The sequence below is a fragment of the Pseudopipra pipra genome, chromosome Z (genome assembly GCF_036250125.1).
Source record: "Pseudopipra pipra isolate bDixPip1 chromosome Z, bDixPip1.hap1, whole genome shotgun sequence".
Lineage (NCBI taxonomy): Eukaryota > Metazoa > Chordata > Aves > Passeriformes > Pipridae > Pseudopipra > Pseudopipra pipra.
The window spans coordinates 752,586-762,642 of NC_087581.1; positions in this window are offsets into that span (position 1 = coordinate 752,586).

A 10,057-nucleotide genomic window follows, 5' to 3' on the forward strand; every position below is an offset into this window, starting at 1 on the left:
TTGAGATTCCCAGGATTTAGGGATGCAGCTCCCGGATTTCAGGGATGAGATTCCAAGGGCTGGAGGATCCAAGGATTCTGGTTCCCGGGATTTAGGGATGAGATTCCCAGGATTCAGGGATGCAGCTCCTGGATTTCAGGGATGAGATTCCAAGGGCTGGAGGATCCAAGGATTCCGTTCCCGGGATTCAGGGATGAGATTCCAAGGGCTGGAGGATCCAAGGATTCCGTTTCCCGGGATTCAGGGATGAGATTCCAAGGGCTGGAGCTCCAAGGATTCGTTTCCCGGGATTCAGGGATGCAGCTCCCGGATTTTAGGGATGAGATTCCAAGGGCTGGAGCTCCAAGGATTCTGTTCCTGGATTCAGGGATGCGGCTCCCGGATTTCAGGGATGAGATTCCAAGGGCTGGAGGATCCAAGGATTCTGTTTCCCGGGATTCAGGGATGCAGCTCCCGGATTTTAGGGATGAGATTCCAAGGGCTGGAGCTCCAAGGATTCCGGTTCCCGGGATTCAGGGATGCAGCTCCCGGATTTCAGGGATGAGATTCCAAGGGCTGGAGGATCCAAGGATTCTGTTCCCGGGATTCAGGGATGAGATTCCCGGGATTCAGGGATGAGATTCCAAGGGCTGGAGGATCCAAGGATTCCGTTCCTGGGATTCAGGGATGCGGCTCCCAGGATTTAGGGATGAGATTCCAAGGGCTGGAGCTCCAAGGATTCTGTTCCCGGGATTCAGGGATGCAGCTCCCGGGATTTAGGGATGAGATTCCCAGGATTTAGGGATGCAGCTCCCGGATTTCAGGGATGAGATTCCAAGGGCTGGAGGATCCAAGGATTCTGTTCCCGGGATTCAGGATGCAGCTCCCGGATTTTAGGGATGAGATTCCAAGGGCTGGAGGATCCAAGGATTCCGTTTCCCGGGATTCAGGGATGAGATTCCAAGGGCTGGAGGCTCCAAGGATTCTGTTCCCGGGATTCAGGGATGCGGCTCCCGGATTTCAGGGATGAGATTCCAAGGGCTGGAGGATCCAAGGATTCTGTTCCCGGGATTCAGGGATGAGATTCCGGGATTCAGGGATGAGATTCCAAGGGCTGGGGATCCAAGGATTCTGTTCCTGGGATTCAGGGATGCAGCTCCCGGGATTTAGGGATGAGATTCCAAGGGCTGGAGGATCCAAGGATTTCGTTTCCCGGGATTCAGGGATGCGGCTCCCGGATTTCAGGGATGAGATTCCAAGGGCTGGAGCTCCAAGGATTCCGTTCCCGGGATTCAGGGATGAGATTCCCAAGATTCAGGGATGCGGCTCCCGGATTTCAGGGATGCGGCTCCCGGATTTCAGGGATGAGATTCCAAGGGCTGGAGGCTCCAAGGCTTCGTTTTCCCGGGATTCCGGGCTGTGGCAGCCGGAATTCCAAAGGCTCCGGGCGGCTGGGGAAGGAACTCCTGGAGCGGCAGGAAGAGGAAAAGGTGGGAAAGGAGGAGGAGGAGGAGGAGGAAAAAGGAGAAGGAACCGCAGCCCCCGGCGGGCATCGGGAGATTCCCGATCAAAAAATAAAATCGGGGATCGGGAAAAAAAAAAAACCGGGATGAAAAGGGGGGAAAACGGGGAGGGAGGGAAAGGTAAAAAAAAAAATTGGGAATGGGGGGTTTTTCGGGAATTGCGGGGATCGGTCGGGAAGGGCCCCGCGGCCTCCGAGAGGGTCGTGGCGGCCGCGGCGGCCGCGGGGAGGGAGAGGGGGGGGGGAGGGGAGGGGGAGGGGCGAGGGGAGGAGGGAGGGGGCGGGGGAGAGGGGAGAGGGGGGAGGGGGTGATGGAGGTGAGGGAAGGGGGCGGGGGGATGGGAGAGGGGGAGGGGGTGGGGAGGGGGAGGATGGGGAGGGGAGAGGGTGGAGGGTGTGGGGAGGATGAGGAGGGTGCGGGGAGGGGCAGGATGAGGCAGGGAGGGGGGAGGGAGAGAGGATGGGGAGGGAGAGGGTGGAGGGAGAGAGGATGGGGAGGGGAGAGGGTGGAGGGTGTGGGGAGGATGAGGAGGGTGTGGGGAGGGGAGGACGGGGCAGGGAGGGGTGATGGGGGTGATGGGGGTGAGGATGGAGCAGGGAGAGGGTGCAGGGTATGGGGAGGATGGGGAGGGGAGGAGGAGGGGGAGGATGGGGCAGGAAGGGGGTGATGGGGGTGAGGGAGGGGGAGGATGGAGAGAGGATGGGGAGGGGAGAGGGAGGATGGAGGGGGAGGGGGGCAGGGGGGACAGGGAGAGGGTGATGGGGGTGAGGAGGGGGAGGGGAGAGAATGGAGGGGGTGAGGAGGGAGGGGAGGGGGTGGGGAGGGGGAGGATGGAGCAGGGAGAGGGTGGAGGGACAGAGGATGGAGAGGGGAGAGGGAGGATGGAGAGGGGAGAGTCTTGGGGGGCAGGAAGGGGGAGGAGGGGGCGGGAGGGGCCGGAGGGGGAGGGAGGGGGAGGATGAGGCAGGGAGAGGGTGGATGGAGAGAGGATGGAGCGGGGAGAGGGTGGAGGGTGCAGGAAGGGGTCGGGGGAAGAGGGGAGAGGGTGCAGGGTGAGGGAGGGGGAAGATGGAGCGGGGAGAGGGAAGAGAGTGAGGATGGAGCAGGGACAGGGTAGATGGAGAGAGGATGGAGAGGGGAGAGGGAGAGTGGGGCAGGGAGAGGGTGATGGGGGTGAGGAAGGTGAGGGAGGGGGAGGATGGAGCAGGGAGAGGGTGGAGGGAGAGAGGATGGAGGGTGCAGGGAGGGGAGGATGGGGTGGAGAGGAGTGATAGGTGCAAAGAGGGTGAGGATGGAGCGGGGAGAGGGTGGAGGGTGTGGGGAGGATGAGGAGGGTGTGGGGAGGGGGAGGATGGGGCAGGGAGGGGGTGATGGGGGTGAGGGAGGGGGAGGATGGAGAGGGGAGAGGGAGGGGGAGGGGGGGAGGGGGTGACAGGGAGAGGGTGATGGGGGTGAGGAGGGGGAGGATGGAGAGAGGATGGGGAGGGGTGATGGGGGTGATGGGGGTGAGGATGGAGCAGGGAGAGGGTGGAGGATGTGGGGAGGATGGGGAGGGGGAGGAGGGGGAGGATGGGGCCGGGAAAGGGTGATGAGGGTGATGGGGGTGAGGATGGAGAGGGGAGAGGGTGCAGGGTGCGGGAGGATGGGGCGGGGAGGGGTGATGGAGGGGGAGGATGGAGCAGGGAGAGGGTGGAGGGTGCGGGGAGGGGGCGAGAGGGACTGGAAGGGGAGGGAGGGGGAGGATGAGGCAGGGAGAGGGTGGAGGGAGAGAGGATGGAGAGGGGAGAGGGTGGAGGGAGTAAGAAGGGGCAGGAGGGAGCAGGGAGGAGGTGGGAGGGGCTGGAGGGGGAGGATGGGGAGGATGGAGGGGGGAGAGGGTGGATGGACAGAGGATGGAGAGGGGAGGGGGTGATGGGGGTGAGGATGGAGCAGGGAGAGGGTGGATGGAGAGGATGCAGAGGGGAGAGGGTGGAGGGTGCGGGACGGGCGGGGGAGAAGGGAGAGGCTGGAGGGGGTGAGGAGGGGGGGATGGAGAGGGGAGAGGGGGGAGGGTGCAGGAGGGGCTGGAGGGGGAGGGGAGGGGGAGGATTGTGGTGGGAAGGGGTGATGGGTATAAAGAGGGTGAGGATGGAGAGGGGAGAGGGTGGAGGGGGTGGGGAGGATGAGGAGGGGAGGAGGAGGGGGAGAGGGAGGGGGAGGATGGAGAGAGGAGGGGGAGGGGGTGAGGAGGGAGAGGAGGGGGTGGGGAGGGGGAGGATGGGGGAGGGAGGGGGTGATGGGGGTGAGGGAGGGGGAGGATGAGGCAGGGAGAGGGTGGATGGAGAGAGGAGGAGGAGGGAGAGGGAGGATGGAGAGGAAAATCCCATCAATCCCTATAAATTCCTATAAATCCCTATAAATTCCTATAAATCCCATCAATCCCTATAAATTCCTATAAATCCCTATAAATTCCTATAAATCCCATCAATCCCTATAAATCCCATAAATCCCATTAATCCCTAGAAATCCCATAAATCCCTATAAATACCTCTAAATGCCATAAATCCCAATAAATCCCGATAAATCCTATAAATCCCAATAAATCCTATAAATCCTATAAATCCTATAAATCCCTATAAATTCCATAAATCCTATAAATCCCTATAAATCCCTCTAAATTCCAAAAATCTCATAAATCCCTATAAATTCCATAAATCTCTCGAAATTCCGTAAATCCTATAAAAGCTATAAATCCCTATAATGCCCATAAATCCCATAAATCTTGTAAATCCCTATAAATTCCTATAAATCCCATCAATCCCTATAAATCCCCTAAATCCCTATAAATCCCTATAAATCCCATAAATCCCATAAATCCCTATAAATCGCAATAAATCCCATAAATTTCTCTTCATTCCCATAAATCCCATAAATCCCTATAAATTCCCGAAATCCCATAAATTCCTATAAATCCCATAAATCACATAAATCCCTCTAGATCCCATAAATCCTATAAATCCCAATAAATCCTCTAAATGCTATAAATCCCTATAAATCCCTATAAAACCCATAAATCCCTATAAATCCTATAAATCCCAATAAATCCCATTAATTCCTATAAATCCTATAAATCCTATAAATCCCAATAAATCCCATTAATTCCTATAAATCCTATAAATCCTATAAATCCCAACAAATCCCATAAATCTTGTAAATCCCTATAAATCCCATCAATCCCATAAATTCCTATAAATCCTATAAATCCCATAAATCCCAAAAATCCCATAAATTCCATTAATCCCTCTAAATTCCATAAATCCTATAAATGCTATAAATCCCATAAATCCCATAAATCCCTCTAAATCCCTATAAATTTCATAAATCCCCATAAATCCTATAAATCCCATAAATCCCTCTAAATTCCCTAAATCCCATAAAACCCTATAAATTCCCATAAATTCCCTAAATCCCATAAATCCCATAAATTCCATAAATTCCTATAAATCCCATAAATCCCCATAAATCCCATAAATCCCTCTAAATCCCTATAAATCCCATAAATTTCTCTCCATTCCCATCCCATCAATCCCTATAAATCCCAATAAATTCCATAAATCCCCATAAATCCCATAAATCCCTCTAAATCCCATAAATCCCATAAATCCCATAAATTCCTATAAATCCTATAAATCCCAATAAATCCCTATAAATTCCCTAAATCCCATAAATCCCTCTAATTCCCATAAATCCCATAAATCCCATAAATTCCTATAAATCCAGTAAATCCCATAAATTCCATAAATCCCTATAAATCCCATAAATCCCATAAATCCCTCTAAATCCCATAAATTTCTCTCCATTCCCATCCCATCAATCCCTATAAATCCTAATAAATTCCACAAATCTCTCTAAATCCCATAAATCCTCTAAATGCTATAAATCCCTATAAATCCCATAAATTCCTATAAATCCCTATAAATCCCATAAATCCCATAAATCCCTAAAAATTCCTCTAAATCCCATAAATTCCTATAAATCCCATAAATTCCATAAATCCCTCTAAATTCCCATAAATCCCATAAATCCCATTAATCCCTAAAAATCCATAAATCCCATAAATCCCATAAATCCTCTTCCGAGGATTTTTAGGGATATTTTAGGGCTATTCCAAGGATTTTTAGGGATATTTTAGGGCTATTCCGAGGATTTTTAGGGATATTTTAGGGCTATTCCGAGGATTTTAAGGATCAGCTCATTCCAAGTCTCCCAAAAATCTTGGAGTCTCCCTAAAATATCCCTAAGAGATGATCCTTAAAATCCTCGGAATAGCCCTAAAATATCCCTAAAAAATCCTCGGAATAGCCCTAAATATCCCTAAAACTTGGAATAGCCCCTAAAATATCCCTAAAAATCCTCAGAGTATCCCTAAAAATCCTTGGAATATCCCAAAGTATCCCTAAAAATCCCTGGAATATCCCTAAAAATCCCTAAAAATCCCTGGAATATCCCTAAAAATCCCTAAAAATCCTCGGAATATCCCTAAAAATCCCTAAAAATCCCTGGAATATTCCTAAAAAATCCCTAAAAATCCTTGGAATACCCTAAAAAATCCCTAAAAATCCTGGAATATCCCTAAAAATCCTTAAAAATCCTCAGAGTATCCCTAAAAATCCTTGGAATATCCCTAAAAATCCCTAAAAATCCTTGGAATACCCCTAAAAATCCCTAAAAATCCTTGGAATACCCCTAAAAATCCTCAGAATATCCAAAAAAAATCCCTGGAATATCCCTAAAAATCCCTAAAAATCCTCAGAGTATCCCTAAAAATCCCTAAAAATCCTTGGAATATCCCAAAGTATCCCTAAAAATCCTTGGAATACCCCTAAAATATCCCTAAAAATCCCTAAAAATCCTCAGAGTATCCCTAAAAATTCTTGGAATATCCCTAAAAATCCTCAGAGTATCCCTAAAAATCCTTGGAATACCCCTAAAAATCCCGAAAAATCCTTGGAATATCCCTAAAAATCCCTAAAAATCCTTGGAATATCCCTAAAAATCCCTAAAAATCCTCGGAATACCCCTAAAATATCCCTAAAAATCCTTGGGATATCCCTAAAAATCCCTAAAAATCCTCAAAAATCCTCGGAGTATCCCTAAAAACCCTTGGAATATCCCTAAAAATCCTCAGAATATCCCAAAAAAATCCTTGGAATATCCCTAAAATATCCCTAAAATCCCTCAGAGTATCCCTAAAAATCCCTAAAAATCCTTGGAATATCCCTAAAAATCCCTAAAAATCCCTGGAATACCCCTAAAATATCCCTAAAAATCCCTAAAAATCCTCGGAGTATCCCTAAAAATTCTTGGAATATCCCTAAAAATCCTCAGAGTATCCCTAAAAATCCCTAAAAATCCTTGGAATATCACTAAAAAATCCCTAAAAATCCTTGGAATATCCCTAAAAATCCCTAAAAATCCTGAATATCCCTAAAAATCCCTAAAAATCCTTGGAATACCCCTAAAATATCCCTAAAAATCCTCGGAGTATCCCTAAAAATCCTTGGAATATCCCTAAAAATCCCTAAAAATCTTTGGAATATCCCTAAAAATCCTTGGAATATCCCTAAAATACCCCTAAAAACCCTCAGAATATCCCTCGGCGAGGCCTCGCGGCCTAAAAATCCAGAGGCCTTTTTTTCTCAGATCGGGATCCAAACCGGGCCCGAATCCCAAATCTTTGTGTTCCCTCTGGAAGAACCATCGGGAAGACACTTTTTCCATGGTTATTATCCATGAGGTGTTGCCATGGAGACGCTCCAAGCCCCCCAAAAAGGCCTCGTTTTAGGCCTTGCGGCCTAAAAATCAGGAGGTTGTTTTTCTTGGATTGGGATCCAAACCGGGCCCAAATCCCAAATCTTTGTCTTCCCTCTGGAAGAACCATCAGGAAGACCCTTTTTCCATGGTTATTATCCATGGGATGTTGCCATGGAGACGCTCCAAGCCCCCCAAAAGGCCTCGTTTTAGGCCTCACGGCCTAAAAATCCAGAGGCCTTTTTTCTCGGATCGGGATCCAAACCGGGCCCAAATCCCAAATCTTTGTCTTCCCTCTGGAAGAACCATCAGGAGACACTTTTTCCATGATTATTATCCTGGGGGTGTTGCCATGGAAACACTTCAAGCCCCCAAAAGGCCTCGTTTTAGGCCTTGCGGCCTAAAAATCCGGAGGTTGTTTTTCTCGGATCGGGATCCAAACCAGGCCCAAATCCCAAATCTTTGTCTTCCCTCTGGAAGAACTACCAGGAAGACCCTTTTTCCATGGTTATTATCCATGAGGTGTTGCCATGGAGACGCTCCAAGCCCCCCAAAAAGGCCTCATTTTAGGCCTTGCGGCCTAAAAATCCAGAGGCCTTTTTTCTCAGATCGGGATCCAAACCAGGCCCAAATCCCAAATCTTTGTCTTCCCTCTGGAAGAACCGTCAGGAAGACCCTTTTTCCATGGTTATTATCCCTGGGGTGTTGCCATGGAGACACACCAAGCCCCCCAAAAGGTCTCGTTTTAGGCCTCACGACCTAAAAAACCAGAGGCCTTTTTTCTCGGATCGGGATCCAAACCGGGCCCAAATCCCAAATCTTTGTCTTCCCTCTGGAAGAACCATCAGGAAGACACTTTTTCCATGGTTATTATCCATGAGGTGTTGCCATGGAGACGCTCCAAGCCCCCCAAAAGGCCTCGTTTTAGGCCTTGCGGCCTAAAAATCCGGAGGTTGTTTTTCTCGGATCGGGATCCAAACCGGCCCGAATCCCAAATCTTTGTCTTCCCTCTGGAAGAACCATCGGAAGACACTTTTTCCATGGTTATTATCCATGGGATGTTGCCATGGAGACGCTCCAAGCCGCCCAAAAGGCCTCAGAGAGGCCTCGCGGCCTAAAAATCCAGAGGCCTGTTTTTCTCGGATCGGGATCCAAACCAGGCCCAACTCCCAAATCTTTGTTTTCCCTCTGGAAGAACCATCAGGAAGACACCTGGTGACCCTTTTCCATGTTTATTATACCGGGGGTGTTGCCATGGAGACGCTCCAAGCCCCCCCAAAAGGTCTCGTTTTAGACCTCACGGCCTAAAAATCCAGAGGCCTTTTTTCTCGGATCGGGATCCAAACCAGGCCCAACTCCCAAATCTTTGTCTTCCCTCTGGAAGAACCATCAGGAAGACACCTGGTGACCCTTTTCCATGGTTATTATCCCAGGGGTGTTGCCATGGAAACACTCCAAGACCCCCAAAAGGCCTCGGAGAGGCCTCGCGGCCTAAAAATCCAGAGGTTGTTTTCCTCGGATCGGGATCCAAACTGGGCCCAAATCCCAAGTCTTTGTCTTCCCTCTGGAAGAACCATCAGGAAGACACCTGGTGACCCTTTTCCATGTTTATTATCCATGGGGTGTTGCCATGGAGACGCTCCAAGCCCCCCCAAAAGGCCTCGTTTTAGGCCTTGCGGCCTAAAAATCCAGAGGCCTTTTTTCTCGGATCGGGATCCAAACCGGGCCCAAATCCCAAATCTTTGTGTTCCCTCTGGAAGAACCATCGGGAAGACACTTTTTCCATGGTTATTATCCATGAGGTGTTGCCATGGAGACGCTCCAAGCCCCCCAAAAAGGCCTCGTTTTAGGCCTCGCGGCCTAAAAATCCGGAGGTTGTTTTTCTTGGATTGGGATCCAAACCGGGCCCAAATCCCAAATCTTTGTCTTCCCTCTGGAAGAACCATCAGGAAGACACCTGGTGACCCCTTTTCCATGTTTATTATCCATGGGGTGTTGCCATGGAGACGCTCCAAGCCCCCCCAAAAGGCCTCGTTTTAGGCCTCGCGGCCTAATAATCCGGAGGTTGTTTTTGTCGGATCGGGATCCAAACCAGGCCCAACTCCCAAATCTTTGTCTTCCCTCTGGAAGAACCATCAGGAAGACACCTGGTGACCCTTTTCCATGATTATTATCCTGGGGGTGTTGCCATGGAAACACTTCAAGCCCCCCAAAAAGGCCTCGTTTTAGGCCTCGCGGCCTAAAAATCCAGAGGTTGTTTTTGTCGGATCGGGATCCAAACCAGGCCCAAATCCCAAATCTTTGTCTTCCCTCTGGAAAAACCATCAGGAAGACACCTGGTGACCCTTTTTCCATGTTTATTATCCATGGGGTGTTGCCATGGAGACGCTCCAGGCCCCAAAAAGGCCTCGTTTTAGGCCTTGCGGCCTAAAAATCCAGAGGTTGTTTTCCTCGGATCGGGATCCAAACCAGGCCCAAATCCCAAATCTTTGTCTTCCCTCTGGAAGAACCATCAGGAAGACACCTGGTGACCCTTTTCCATGTTTATTATCCATGGGGTGTTGCCATGGAGACGCTCCAAGCCCCCCAAAAGGCCTCATTTTAGGCCTCGCGGCCTAAAAATCCGGAGGCTGTTTTTCTTGGATCGGGATCCAAACCGGGCCCAAATCCCAAATCTTTGTCTTCCCTCTGGAAGAACCATCAGGAAGACCCTTTTTCCATGGTTATTATCCATGGGGTGTTGCCATGGAAACACTTCAAGCCCC